The 12382-nt window shown below is 51.1% G+C and overlaps 1 pseudogene; it reads left to right on the top strand.

Annotated features, from left to right (window-relative positions):
• Positions 1-1323: 1323 nt before the first annotated feature.
• Positions 1324-11040, top strand: LOC128070968 (testis-specific Y-encoded protein 1-like; annotated as a pseudogene).
• Positions 11041-12382: the final 1342 nt, after the last annotated feature.

The following is a 12382-nucleotide window of genomic DNA, read 5'->3' as shown; positions in this document are numbered from 1 at the left end:
ACATTATAGTTTCCGGTCTTCCACTTAGGTCTTTAATCCATTTTGCATTTGTTTGTGTGTGTGCCATTAGCAAACATTTCATTCTTTTAATGTGGTTGACTGTTTTCCCAGACCCGCTTGTTCAAGAGGTTGTCTTTGCTCCGTTGCATATTGATGCCTCCTCTGTCAAAGACAAGGAGGCCGTGGGTGTGTGGCTTCGTCTCTGGACTCCCTATTTTGTTCCATGGGTCTGTATATCTGTCTTTGGCCCAGGACCTTATACTCTTGATGAGTAGCTTTGTAGTATAGTCTGAAGTCAGGAAGTCTGATTCCTCCGTTTCCATTGTTTCTCAAGAGTGATTTCCTCTTTGGAGGTCTTTTGTGTTTCCACACAGATTGTGAAATTATTTGTTCTAGGTCAGTGAAACACACCGTTGGTGTTTTGATAGGGATTTCACAGTTGAATATGAGAATATCAATGTGAATGAACGTACTGATCAATTGCCTTGAGTTGCACACTCGTGGTCACTATACTGATTCTTCTGATCCAAGAACATGGTACACGTCTTCTTCTATTTGTGTGATCTTTGATGTCTTTCACCATGGTTTTATGGTTTTCTGTACCAGGTCCTTGCTTTCTTCAAGTGACCGTATTCCTAAATATTTGATTCTCTTCCCTGGATGGTGAATGAGATACTTTCCTTAAGTTCTCTTTCTTGCTTTTCATTGCTAGTGTATCAGAATGAAAGGGACTCAAGGGATTCCTGAGTATTAATTTTGTCTCCTGCAGCTATACTCTATTCATTGACTAGCTCAAGTAATTTTCTGCTGACATCCTTATTGTTCTCTGTGTAGAGGGTCATGGCATCTTCTAACAGTATTTTTTTTTTTTCTCCCAATCTGTATTCCTTTAATTTCCTTTTTTCCCTGATTGCTATGTCTAGGGCTAACTTAAAAACTAACTCCAATGTGTTTTTCACCTCAGAAAAGCTTACTGATGAAATTACGAAGCACTGAGAAATCTCATTCTACCAGATTCCCGCAATAAAATCATGAAGCTCTTCAGGAGTTGGGGGCAAATTTTTAGGTGGCGGGGAAGCAGAATCTGTTAAGTATTTAGAAATCTATATCATCATCCAATTAGTCTGGAACACTTGTAGTCTTTCCTTTGTTTCAGAAGCTTCTAGAGCCCTAAGAGTAATGCAGGGCTTTCTAACTGAAACCAAGAAACTCAACAAGAGCTCATCAAACTCTAACAGTGCACGTTAGAAAAATTGCGTTACTGTGCCGCTAAAAGTTGTGAGCTTTATAGCCAAATTAAAGAATGGCAAAGGCACCTTCAAGATGATTGTGCTGAAGATCCTGCTAAAACAGGTGAGGCCACAGGGCAAGGGAACAGGGGAGGCGTGGGAGACCCCTGAATGAAGTGTGGTCCGAGGCAGAGGCAGGCTCCAAAGGCACAGCTGAGAAGAGTCCCTTAGGGCCACAGCTGTAAGTGTCACAGCCATGACTTTGGGTGTCTCCCTCAGGCCTGCATCTGAGGAGGATCAGCACCTGAGGCCTCTAGGTCAGGAATGACGAGAGACAGTACACCAGAGCAGCCACCAGAGACAGTTATTGTTGTAAATGTGGATGATCCCGGGAAAGAGCTGAGAGAGCGGGAGTCCAAGACCCATGCCCGTCAGTCAGAGCCCCTGGAGTTGCTGTCACTAGTGCAATGCAAAGGCACGAGGTGGTCCACAAGCAAAGAGGAGCTGGAAGGGGCTGCTATTCTCATCTGCTCTGAGTGCCAGCCGGATTCAGACACACGCCTGCCATCTGCTGTGAAGACAGGGAGCAGGTCAGAGACCGAGGGCCTTCTTGCTGAAGACACACACACACATACACACACACACACACTCACACATACACATGCACACCACCCCCTTGCCTGAAGACACAGTGTGCAACAGGGACTGCAAATCCTGACACGATAAGCAGTGACATTACACTACCCAGCACACACAAGTCAGGAGGAGGAGCGTAGCAGTCAGAAACAACCCCTGCTTGGGGGATGCAGACCACCTCAGATGCAGAACACCACAGGAACCCAGAGCCAGGAGTGGGTCTGATGGCACGGCAGGGCCTGAGGATATGAGTGGTGGCTGGGCAAGTGGAAGTACCCAGCATCCTTGGAAATTCCTATTCCAGTGTGCTTCTTCCACTCAAGACTAGGGCTGTTGCTATTGGCTCTTCTGGCCCAGCATGTGGCCTGCATGGCTCCTTGACCTCAAGCAGATTATGAACCACGCTCACGTTTCTGTCATGATCAGCGACCAAGATAAAGACTTTCTTAACTACAAGATTGACTTGAAGGTCAGTGAGGGAGAATGAGGGCATGCGTGTACGGGACTTGGTGGGGAGTTGGGGGGATCATGTTATCTATGTTCATGTGATGTGAGAATGTGCAGAGGTTTTGTGGAAACTGTTAATGCCTGCCTGGGAGGCAAGCTGAGGCACCTAGAAGCTTGTACCTTTACCCTCATCCCTGTCCTAGAAGGTGCAGGTGCAGAGCCATCCAAGGTCCAACGGCAAGGTGATCATTTCCTTTGGGGACAACGCCTACTTCTGGAACATGGTGATCATTAAGGAGTATTACCTTGACATCACTGGCAAGACATGGCTTCATGGAGGTGTAGGTGTGTTAGGGGATGGATGATCCACCTGCGGAATCCACCCCTGTGTTCCCTGTCTTTCTGCAGGGTATAGGGCGCGTTATTCCACGCCACTCCACTGGTTCTTGGACTTTGAATGAGGAGCACCCAGCTGCAGGCTGTATATCAGGAGTCTTAAATTTCTCAACTGGTTGTCAGGCCACAACTGCCCAGGATCGAACAGGATTGCTGAGGTGGAGTTGCTTTGGGCCTGCATACAGTTGATGACTGATGTTGGAGTTCTTGGATGCTCACGAGAGTGTTTGGGCCTGGTCAGCCCTGGGCTGACCTTGCTTGTGTTGCCAGCAGATCATTGGTCAAGACATGTGGGACAATCCTGTGACGTATTACCCGAGGAAGGAAAGTTCTGCTCCGAGCGGTAACTGACAGAGACACATGCGGGGAGGGTGTCTGGAGGCGGGCCCTGAAGGGACAGCCGTGTCGTGGCCAGGACACTGTCCTTTTCCAAATGGGGATGCTCAGGCTCATGCAAGCTGGCTGCAGAGCCAGGCTTTGGGTCCTGCATGTAGCACATGACCTGCTGAGACTGGGGGCTTTGGAACTCGGTGTGTCCAAGTGAAGCAAGTCTTCCTCAGTGCGGGAGTCCAGGTGATACTACTAGAAACAGGATGAATTAAGTATCTTTGTCAGAATCTTCTTTCCATGTGTCAAGCCATCCCCCAGCCTCCTGTTAGTCAATGAGTTTAAGAATGCCTGTGCCTTACACTCCCACCCCTTACCCTGGGAAAGCCTATCATTGAAAGGGCGTCCTGTCCGGTGTCCCAGGGCACCTGTGTGCTGACCTTGGGATCTTCTGTGAATTTACACATCCACCAATCGGCGTCTCTCCACAGCCACACATGCTGCGCTGGAAGCTGCTTCAGGCTGCCTTCGGAAAATACGGAAGTGCTCAGGGAGGAGGTGGACAGGGAGCTCCAAGGGCAGGACGTGGTGCCTACTGACGCCATCTCCAACAGTGCTGGACATGGTGCCTTCAGCTCCTGAAACACCTGTGTTCCCTGTACACGTTTGTATCTCTGTATCAAGCCTGTAATTGTATACACGTGTATGCTTGTGTTGCCTGTGTTTATGTGTGTATGTGTGTATGTGTGTATGTGTGTGTGTGTGTGTGTGTGTGTGTGTCTGGTCCAGGGAAAAAGCAGAGATGAAGGCAACAAGAGAGGAGATGCCAAGCAACCAGAAGAGGAGACACAAGGCATCACAAGTCTGAGGGTGGTTGCTCACTGTATCTCCGCAGTGACCCTGTCCAGGATGGGAATGAGGAAAGGATGGCCAGTAGTAACACAGGAACTTGGCTCCAGACATCTGGAATTAGAGGAAATACAGAAACACGCTCACCATTTCTCCCGTGTTGTAGTATGTGTTTGGACCAGGAAGAGCGGGTGCATGGTCTCTGGATTCACCCAGGGCAAATCAAGTGGTGTGGGGATTTCAAACCACCGCCTGTGGAGCCCACAGTCTGTGCGGACATGAGCCGGCATGCGGAAATGGTGGATGCGGATACAGAGGACCTGGGATGGTTGAGGAGGCTAAGGTCTTGCTGAGAAGGAAGAGACCTGAAGGAGAAAGAGACACAGATTGCCTGCTGCACTGGAGACTTGTTCCACACACATAAAAAGGAGACCCGGGAAAGTCCTGGACCAGGGCTGCCCAGGATCAGCCCATCAGCCAGCACGCTCTCTCCATGAGGGTGGCACACACTGGCACGATGCGACAGAAAATGCAAGACATGCTAATAAGGTAGGTTGTCCGTGCAAAACCACAGGCATCCTAAGAGAGACAAGGTGTGAGCGTGGCATGCCTCCAGGCACTTCCAGTCTCCTGGTAGTGCAGAAAGGCGAAGAAAGTGCAGGTGTTGGTGTACGCGTGTGTTCCTCTGCCGGGGTGTGCCTATGAGGGAGGGAACAGGGAGGAAGCAAGGATGGTGGGCTCATTGCATGTCCCAAGGGACCTCAGGAGAGCGGGAGACAGGGAAGCCCCTGGGGGCAGTTCAGGGCCTGCTGGTTTTCAGGGTCTAGGGAAAGTCCTGCCCAAGATACCCCATGGCTCATGCTGGAAGCCCTGACGTAAATTCCTTCTGTCATCTGGGCCTTGCCTGTGGCTTTTGGGGCCTGAGGGGCAAAGGTGTGTGTCTGCACCTGAGAGAGGATTCTAGCAGTCTTGCTGGAGCAGGCTGTCTGGTGTTTTCAGAGGGGATTTGCACCATCAGAAACTCAGAGGGAAGCTGCGTCCTGGCTGACCGTCTTCGATATCCCTGTGCCCAGCCGAGGACTGGCTTCCTAGGCACACGGGCTCTGTAGGTAAGCAGGGATGCCTGACTGTAAGGAGTCCTACCTGGGCCTAATGAGACCAACTGAAAGAGAGTATTCACATTTAGCAAATCAGTGAGGGTGGGTGGAATCAAGCCCTCTTGTTGTTTTTGAGATAGAAAAACTGCTATCTGCCCAAGGGAGGCTTGATCTGTGGGCCCAGTAAGGGCAGGTTTCCCAGGTCATCATCTGTTGGGGGATTCCGTGGGTCAGGGTAGTCATAAACACAAGGGACTACGTGTGGAAATGCCACCTTATCTTTATGGCCTCAGGTTGCACGCCTTGTATCAGAAGTGGCCCTTTATCTATGTGCTCCTTCCTCAATACATGGTTATGTATTTATATTTTTAAAAGCTTTATAACTTTTTGTTATCAATATACATATGGAAAAATACATAAGTCAGGAGTATACAGTTCCATGGATACTCACCAACTAAACACATCCACGTAATTAGCATCCAAATCAAGAAACAGAACATCACCGGCAACCCTGAAAACTCTCTTGTGTCTCTCCCAATCACCGCACTCCAAAGATAACTAGGATATCTGACTTTCAACGCATAGATTAGTTTGGTCTCTTTTGGACCTTTACATGAACGGAATCATACAGTATGCATCCCTGTGTCTAGCTTACATTACTTACCATTATACTTAATGAGACGTATCTATGTTTTCCCTGCAGCAATAGCTTGTTCGCTCTTGGCCTACAGTTCAAGATCTTTCTTAAAGCTACATCTTGGCAAACTCATCTTTAAGAAGTAGATTGGCGATGCCCAGCTGGAGTTCTTATCATGTTCAATTTTCAGGTGACTTTCCATGTTTCAGTGAAGACAGTTTCTGCCTCTCTTTTTGGAACACTATTTCACAAGTCCTGACGTAGAAAATGTTCCTGAGAGTCTGAATTTTCCTTCCCAAGGATCCTTTTTATATTATCTAAATACTCTCCCTGGGACCATTATATTTTTCCAATGATAGAAGACTATTATTGTTCCCTCTTAGTCATCTTTTTGGCAGTAGTGCCTTTCTCCTTGCTTTCGCAGAACAACGTCTAAATGTCTTTCTACCTTCTGCCATCATTTTGAAGTTTAGGGTCCAAACCCATCAGCGAAATTCCAAGGACCATGTCCAGCCAATGGACACACACTGGGTTGTAAACAATCTTCATCTAAGGGAAGAATTTGGTTTTTTCTTTTTAATTCTTATATTTTTTTATTTATTTTACTTTACAATATTTGTATTGGTTTTGCCAAACATACACACGGATCCTCACAGCACTGGATCACACACAGGCCCATCACAGTCCCTGGGGGCCCTTGGAGGCTCGGACATCTCTTTGGCCTCTTCCTGCTAAAGGGAGATAGCACTTGGAAGCACAGGTAGACAGGTGCACATCGAAAGCTACACAGATAGAAAGAACAGGGGGCCTCACTCAGAATGTTGTGGGCCCTAAGGGGTGGTAGGCTAGCAAAAGGGACACGGATTTGACCAGGAATGACCTAGATAGGTGCACACCAAGAAGACAGTTCTCCAAGTCAGCTGAGCCCAGACGTCCTTGTTTTCTGGTGCCCTGAAGGATTGCACAGACAATGGATCAGAATAGCCTGACTGGTACTGGGAAGCTGTCCCAAGGTGATGGGAGAATGCAGAACGCAGGTGCCTGTCACTCAGCTGTCCAGGGCGAGCGTTTCCAACCTGCCCAATTCTCTGCAGATCGGTCCCTGTCAGGAGAAAAATGCCAAAATTTTGTAGCCTTTGAGGCTAAATCACAGAGTTAGAAGTGCAACCTGACATGATCGATGAGCATGTGAAAGAAAATAACCAGGACAGAGAAACTCGGGTGGTTACCAAAACTCATGTTCCTGGAGAAGAAAGCTTGTACTTCTGCATATCTGCAAGTTTCCTGTCAGGGATATTAGTGTGTACACACGCATGTGTGTGCATGTGTGCGCACAAAATTGCCTGACAGTACGCTTGTGAATATGAAGTGTCGGAACTGACCCAGCCAGGTGATGGAAGTTGGATAGCGAAAACATGAAAGCCATGGGGAAAGGTACATACTCAGGCCATGAGACGCACTGGAGCCAGGGTACCAATGCCTGTTATCTCACTGAGTGAGCAGTTTCTAAGTGGAATCACAGTGGTGCACCCAGGAAGCCTGGCAGAAAGGAGAGGCAGGAAGAAATTGACTGGGGGCCACCAGGGAGAGTGCAGAGGAGCCAAGACACAGAACAGGCTGCAATGCCAGACACAGAAGCCACAGCGGGTGACCCCACAGCCCTTTGGACATGCAGCTACAAAGGCCTTTCCATCCTTCTCGAACACTGGGAATTCTTTCCCTGACCGTACCGTGAGCATGAGCAACACTTGCCGTTTATGTGAGGTTTCAGAAATGGACCAGCACCGCAGCATAGGCACTTGCTACCTGCATAGTCTTTCAGTCTGAAACATCACTCTTTGTACTCTTTGCAGAAAGCATATATAGGGGGTCACGACTATACGATGGATGGCTTAGATTGTTCCTGTTGCTGCCCCCAGCCCCACAGGATTGGGTAACTGGGCAGGCTGGTACGTGTTCTCAGATGGAGAACAGAACCACCTGAAAGGGCCTCGATAGGGTAAATGGGCAGACGTACATGTCTCCCGCACCAGTGAGTCACGGAACTTAACAGGGAGTTGTCCTTAGCGACTCACTGGCAGGAATTTGAACAAGGTTCAGGGAGCTTCCTCATGCCAGCAGAGCATGCCCCATTTCTCCCTCTGTGAAAAGTGTGGCCAAGCCACCTCAGGCCTGTGCAGGTTCATGTCTGTCCAGTGAGGGAGGGAGGGTTACCCGACCCCTTCTGCGGTTCAGCAGGGACTGCCCACTGTTGGCTTTCAAGATGGAGAAAGCACTCTCGAAACCTGTGGAAAAAATAACTGATCTCCCGTCGGTGCAACTCACTCAGGAGGAGAAGCGCTTGCCTTCACTCCAAGGATAAGCTTCTCCTATAAGCGCTGGTGTCCATAGAGTGGCAAATGGCAACAGCACCACTTAAAGAGAAGGAGACACACAGACACCAGCCCTGGAACACACAAGGGAGGATTGCTCCAAACAGTGCTATGCCAAAGCAGAGACAAAGAGACAAAGAGAGAGCTCTATACCCTAGGGTCCTGGTGTCCCTGAACAATGGAGATCAACGTGGCAAACGGTGGGGTTTCTCCCTACTCCCCTAGCATCCGGCCAGCAACAGTCTGTCTGTCCCATGGAGAAAAGTATCCAGCCACTTGGCACCCCTGTGTATCCTCTGGATACTCAGGGAGAGCTCCCAGATATTGAAGGTCCTGTGGGACACAGGAGTGTGCTGTTTGGATTGTGGATCAGGAAACCGTGGCTGGAATTTCCAGAACCAGATCAATGACAGTGCCTGAGGTAGCGGCAGATGCAAAACCTGCTAGCTCTCTGGATCAGAGTCTGGCCACGTAGTGGAGCTGGATCCCAGGAACCACGGAAGATGCCATCCGGTCTAGGGGCGTGTCCATCGTGTGCTGTCCACCACCCTCTCGGCCACTGATCTAGATTTGGGTCAGCTGCCTGTGCGTGGCTCACAGCCTAGGGCCCCGCCTGTATGGCTGATGTCCCAGGGCCCGTTCACCCTGTCCTGGGCTGCCACCGTCCGTTTCTATAGTTCAGGCCACCCACCCCCCCGGCCCCCACACACACACGCGAGCCATAGCCTCTGAACCATGCCCCACACTCCCCACAGCAAAAACGCTAGTGGGCCCCACAGGATTACTGCACCCTGGGCCGCCATTGCTCACCACTTGCTGTGGTGCTATTATGTCCTGTCCCTTAGCGTCTGACCCAGGCTGGGGTCATGGCCAGAGCCAAGAGGAGCATGAGAGGAATGCGGGAGCGTCCTGGGACCCCAGACCTCCTTAGCTGTGAGCTCCTTAGGTGCTCAGGGGGATGGGGCCCCGTGGCCTGTCCTGGTGATGCTGCGCATGGCTGGGACGTTGCAGCCACCAGTGGCCACGCCAGGCAAAGATGCCACCCTCTTCAGAGTGGAGGCAGGAGAGGACGGTGAGGCCCAGGTGGACGGAGTCGTGGCAGGGATCAGACGGGGTTTCCAGCTGCTTCCAGAGGACATCACTGAGGATGTGGAGGTTGTGCCGCATGAGTAACAGCGACAGGGGTCCTCCCTGGAGCTGGAGGAGAAGACGGTGGAGGAGCAGTGCCAGGAAAGGCCTGGAGGCCCGAGTGAGCTCCCGGCACTAGATGTGATGCAGGCACTGGCGACCCTGCAAGTGGAACTGAGCTCTGAGCCTGAGAAAACCTACAGGGCCTACGTTTGGTTCATGTGCAAGAGCCATGAGAGGAGGAAGCGGGACTTGGCTCAGAAGAGTGCCATCATCCAGGGCATCCCTGGCTTCTGGGCCAACGTGGTATCCTTCCTGCTACTCCTTGTGGTCCGCTGCTCAGGAGGAGGGGGAGGTGCAGAGGCAGGAGCAGGAGGAGGGGTGGAGGCGAGGGGGCAGGATGGTGGACCCTGAAGGAAGTGTGGTACTGGGCAATTGGCAGGCTCCAAAGGCACAGCTGAGTAGAGTCCGGGCAGGGCCACACCTGTAAGTGTCGCAGCCATGACCCTGTGTGTCTACTTCAGGCCTGCATCTGAGGAGGAACAGCCTCTAAGTCAGAAATGACCAGAGACAGTACACCAGAGCCGCCTTAGCTGACAGTTATTGTTGTCAAGGTGAATGATTCCTTAAATAACTGAGATATGGGAGTCACACACACACACGCACACACACACACACACAGAAACCCACAGAACATATGTAGACATACACTAGCCAACCCCAACCCCTTTGCTTTCAGACATGGTTTGTCACAACGATTGTTAGTCCTACCATGTAGGCAGTGACATGCCACTACCCAGCATACACAGGTCTGGGAAATAATAGCTATCAGAAACAGCCCCTGCCTGGGGAATGCAGACCACCTCAGATACAGAACACCACCAGGAACACAGAGCCATGAGCTTGTCTGATGGTATGGCAGGGCCTGAGCTCATCAGTAGTGGCTGGGTAAGCAGAAGTGCCCAGCATCCTTGAAGATGCCTCTTCCCGTGTCCTTCTTCCACCCCAGACTAGGGCTGATGCGCCTGGCTCTTCTGGGCCCAGCATGTGGCATAAATGGCTCCTTGACCTCAAGCAGATTATGAACCACCCTCAAGTTCCTGTCATGATCAGCGACCAAGATAAAGACTTTCTCAGCTACATGATCGACTTGAATGTCAGTGAGGGAGACTGAGGACAGCTGGGCATGGGACTTGGTGGGGTGTGGGAGGATCATGTTATCCATGTCCTACACTGTGAGAGTTTGGAGAGGCTTCGTGGAAGGTGTTAATGCCTGCCTGGGAGGCAAGCTGAGGACCCTAGAAGCTTGCACCTTTTCCCTCCTCCCTGTCCTAGCAGGTACAGGTGCGAGCCGTCCACGGTCATGCAGCAAGCTGATCTTTTCCTTTCGAGACCACCCCTATTTCTTGAAAAGAGTGATCATAAAGGAGTATTACCTTGACATCACTGGTAACACGTGAGTCCGGGAATGATGATTGTGGGTGTGCAGGGGTGTGGATGATCCACCTCTGGGATCCACACCCATCTCCCCTCTCTTCCTGCAGGGTATAGGGGACATCGTTCCACTCCAGTCCGTTGGTTCTGGGACTTTGAACAGGGAGCACCAGCTGCAGGCTGGACACCAGGAGCCTTAACTTTCTCAACTGGTTGTCAGGCCACAACTGCCCAGAATCAAACAGGATTGCTGAGGTGGTATTGTTTTGGTCCTGCATACAGTTGATGATTGTTGTTGGAGTTCTTGGCTGCTCGTGTGAGGGTTCAGATCCTGGTCAGCCCAGGGATAAGCTTGCTCAGCAGCAAAGTGTTGCCAGCAGATTATCAGCGAAGATCAGTGGGATGATCTCCTGAAGGACTACCCCAGGAGAGTAGATTTTTCCACGACAGAAACACGTGTGGTGAAGGGGTCTGGAGGTGGGCCATGAAGGGACAGCCTTGTGCTAGCCGGGACACTGTCCTTTCCCAGATGGGCTTGCTCAGTCTCATGCACGCTGGCTGCGGAGTCTGAATTTGGGCCACGCATGTAGCAAGTGGCCTGCTGAGACTGGGGGCTTGGGGATTCAGTGTGTCTGTGAGTGAAGCAAGTCCCCTCAAATCAGTTGTGGTTGCAGAGTTGAGAGTGCTAGGTGATACTATTAGAGGCAGGGTGAATTAAGTTCCTTTGTCAGAATCATCCTTCCATGGGTCCTTCCATCTCCTGGCCTCCTGTTGCTCACTGAGTTTGAGATTGCCTGTGCCTTACACTCCCGCCCCTTACCCTGGGAAGGCCTAAAATTGCAAGGGCGTCCTCTCCGGGGTCCCAGTGCACCTGTGTGCTGACTTTGGGATCTTCTGTGAAATTCCACATCCACCACTTGGTGGCTCAGCACCACCACACATGCTGCGCTGGAAGCGGCTTCAGGCTGCCTTGGGAAAATACGGAAGAATTCGTGGAGAAGGTGAACAGGGAGCCCCAAGGGCAGGACATGGTGCCTACTGTCGCCATCTCCGCCATTGCTGGCCTCGGTCGCCTTCACCTCCTGAAACACCTATGTTCGTTATTTGCATTTGTGTCCCCGTGCTGAGCGTGTGTGTGTATACACACGTGCTTATTTGTGCTGCCTGTGTGTGTGTGTGTGTGTGTCCAGCCCAGGGCAGAGGCAGAGATGAAGGCGGCAGGAGAGGAGGTGCTGAGCAACCAGAAGAGGAATCATGAGGCGACCAGGCTGAAGGTGGTCAGTCGCCGTATCTCTGCACTGACCCTGCCCAGGATGGGAACGAGGAAAGGATGGCCAGTGATAACTCCAGACTGTGGCTCCAGATATCTGCAATTAGACCAGATACAAAACATGCTCATCAGTTCTACCGTGTTGTTGTGTGTGTTTGGATCAGGAAAAGGGTTTCACGGTCTAAGGATTCACACAGAGCAAATCACGTGGGGTGGGGCTTTGAAACCACTGCCTGTGGAGCCCTCAGTGTGTGGGGCCACGGGCTGGCCTCTGGAAATGATGGACGTGCCTATGGCAAGACCCGGGATGGTGAGGCTAAGGTCCTGCCGAGATGGGCAGAGAGCTGAAGGAGAAAGAGTCACAGATTGCCTGCTGCACTGGAGACTTGTTCCACACACATGTGACAAGGAGAACTGGGAAGGTCCTGGGCCAGTGCTGCCCCAGATCAGCCCAGCAGCCAGCACACGCCCTCCCTGAGGGTGGCACACACTGGCACGGTATGACACAAAACATGAGATGTGCTAAAGTATGCTGTATCTGCAAAACCACAGGCATCCTA

The sequence above is a fragment of the Budorcas taxicolor genome, chromosome Y, assembly GCF_023091745.1.
Source record: "Budorcas taxicolor isolate Tak-1 chromosome Y, Takin1.1, whole genome shotgun sequence".
Classification (NCBI taxonomy): Eukaryota; Metazoa; Chordata; class Mammalia; order Artiodactyla; family Bovidae; genus Budorcas; species Budorcas taxicolor.
This window is presented reverse-complemented; position numbering and strand designations above follow the sequence as displayed.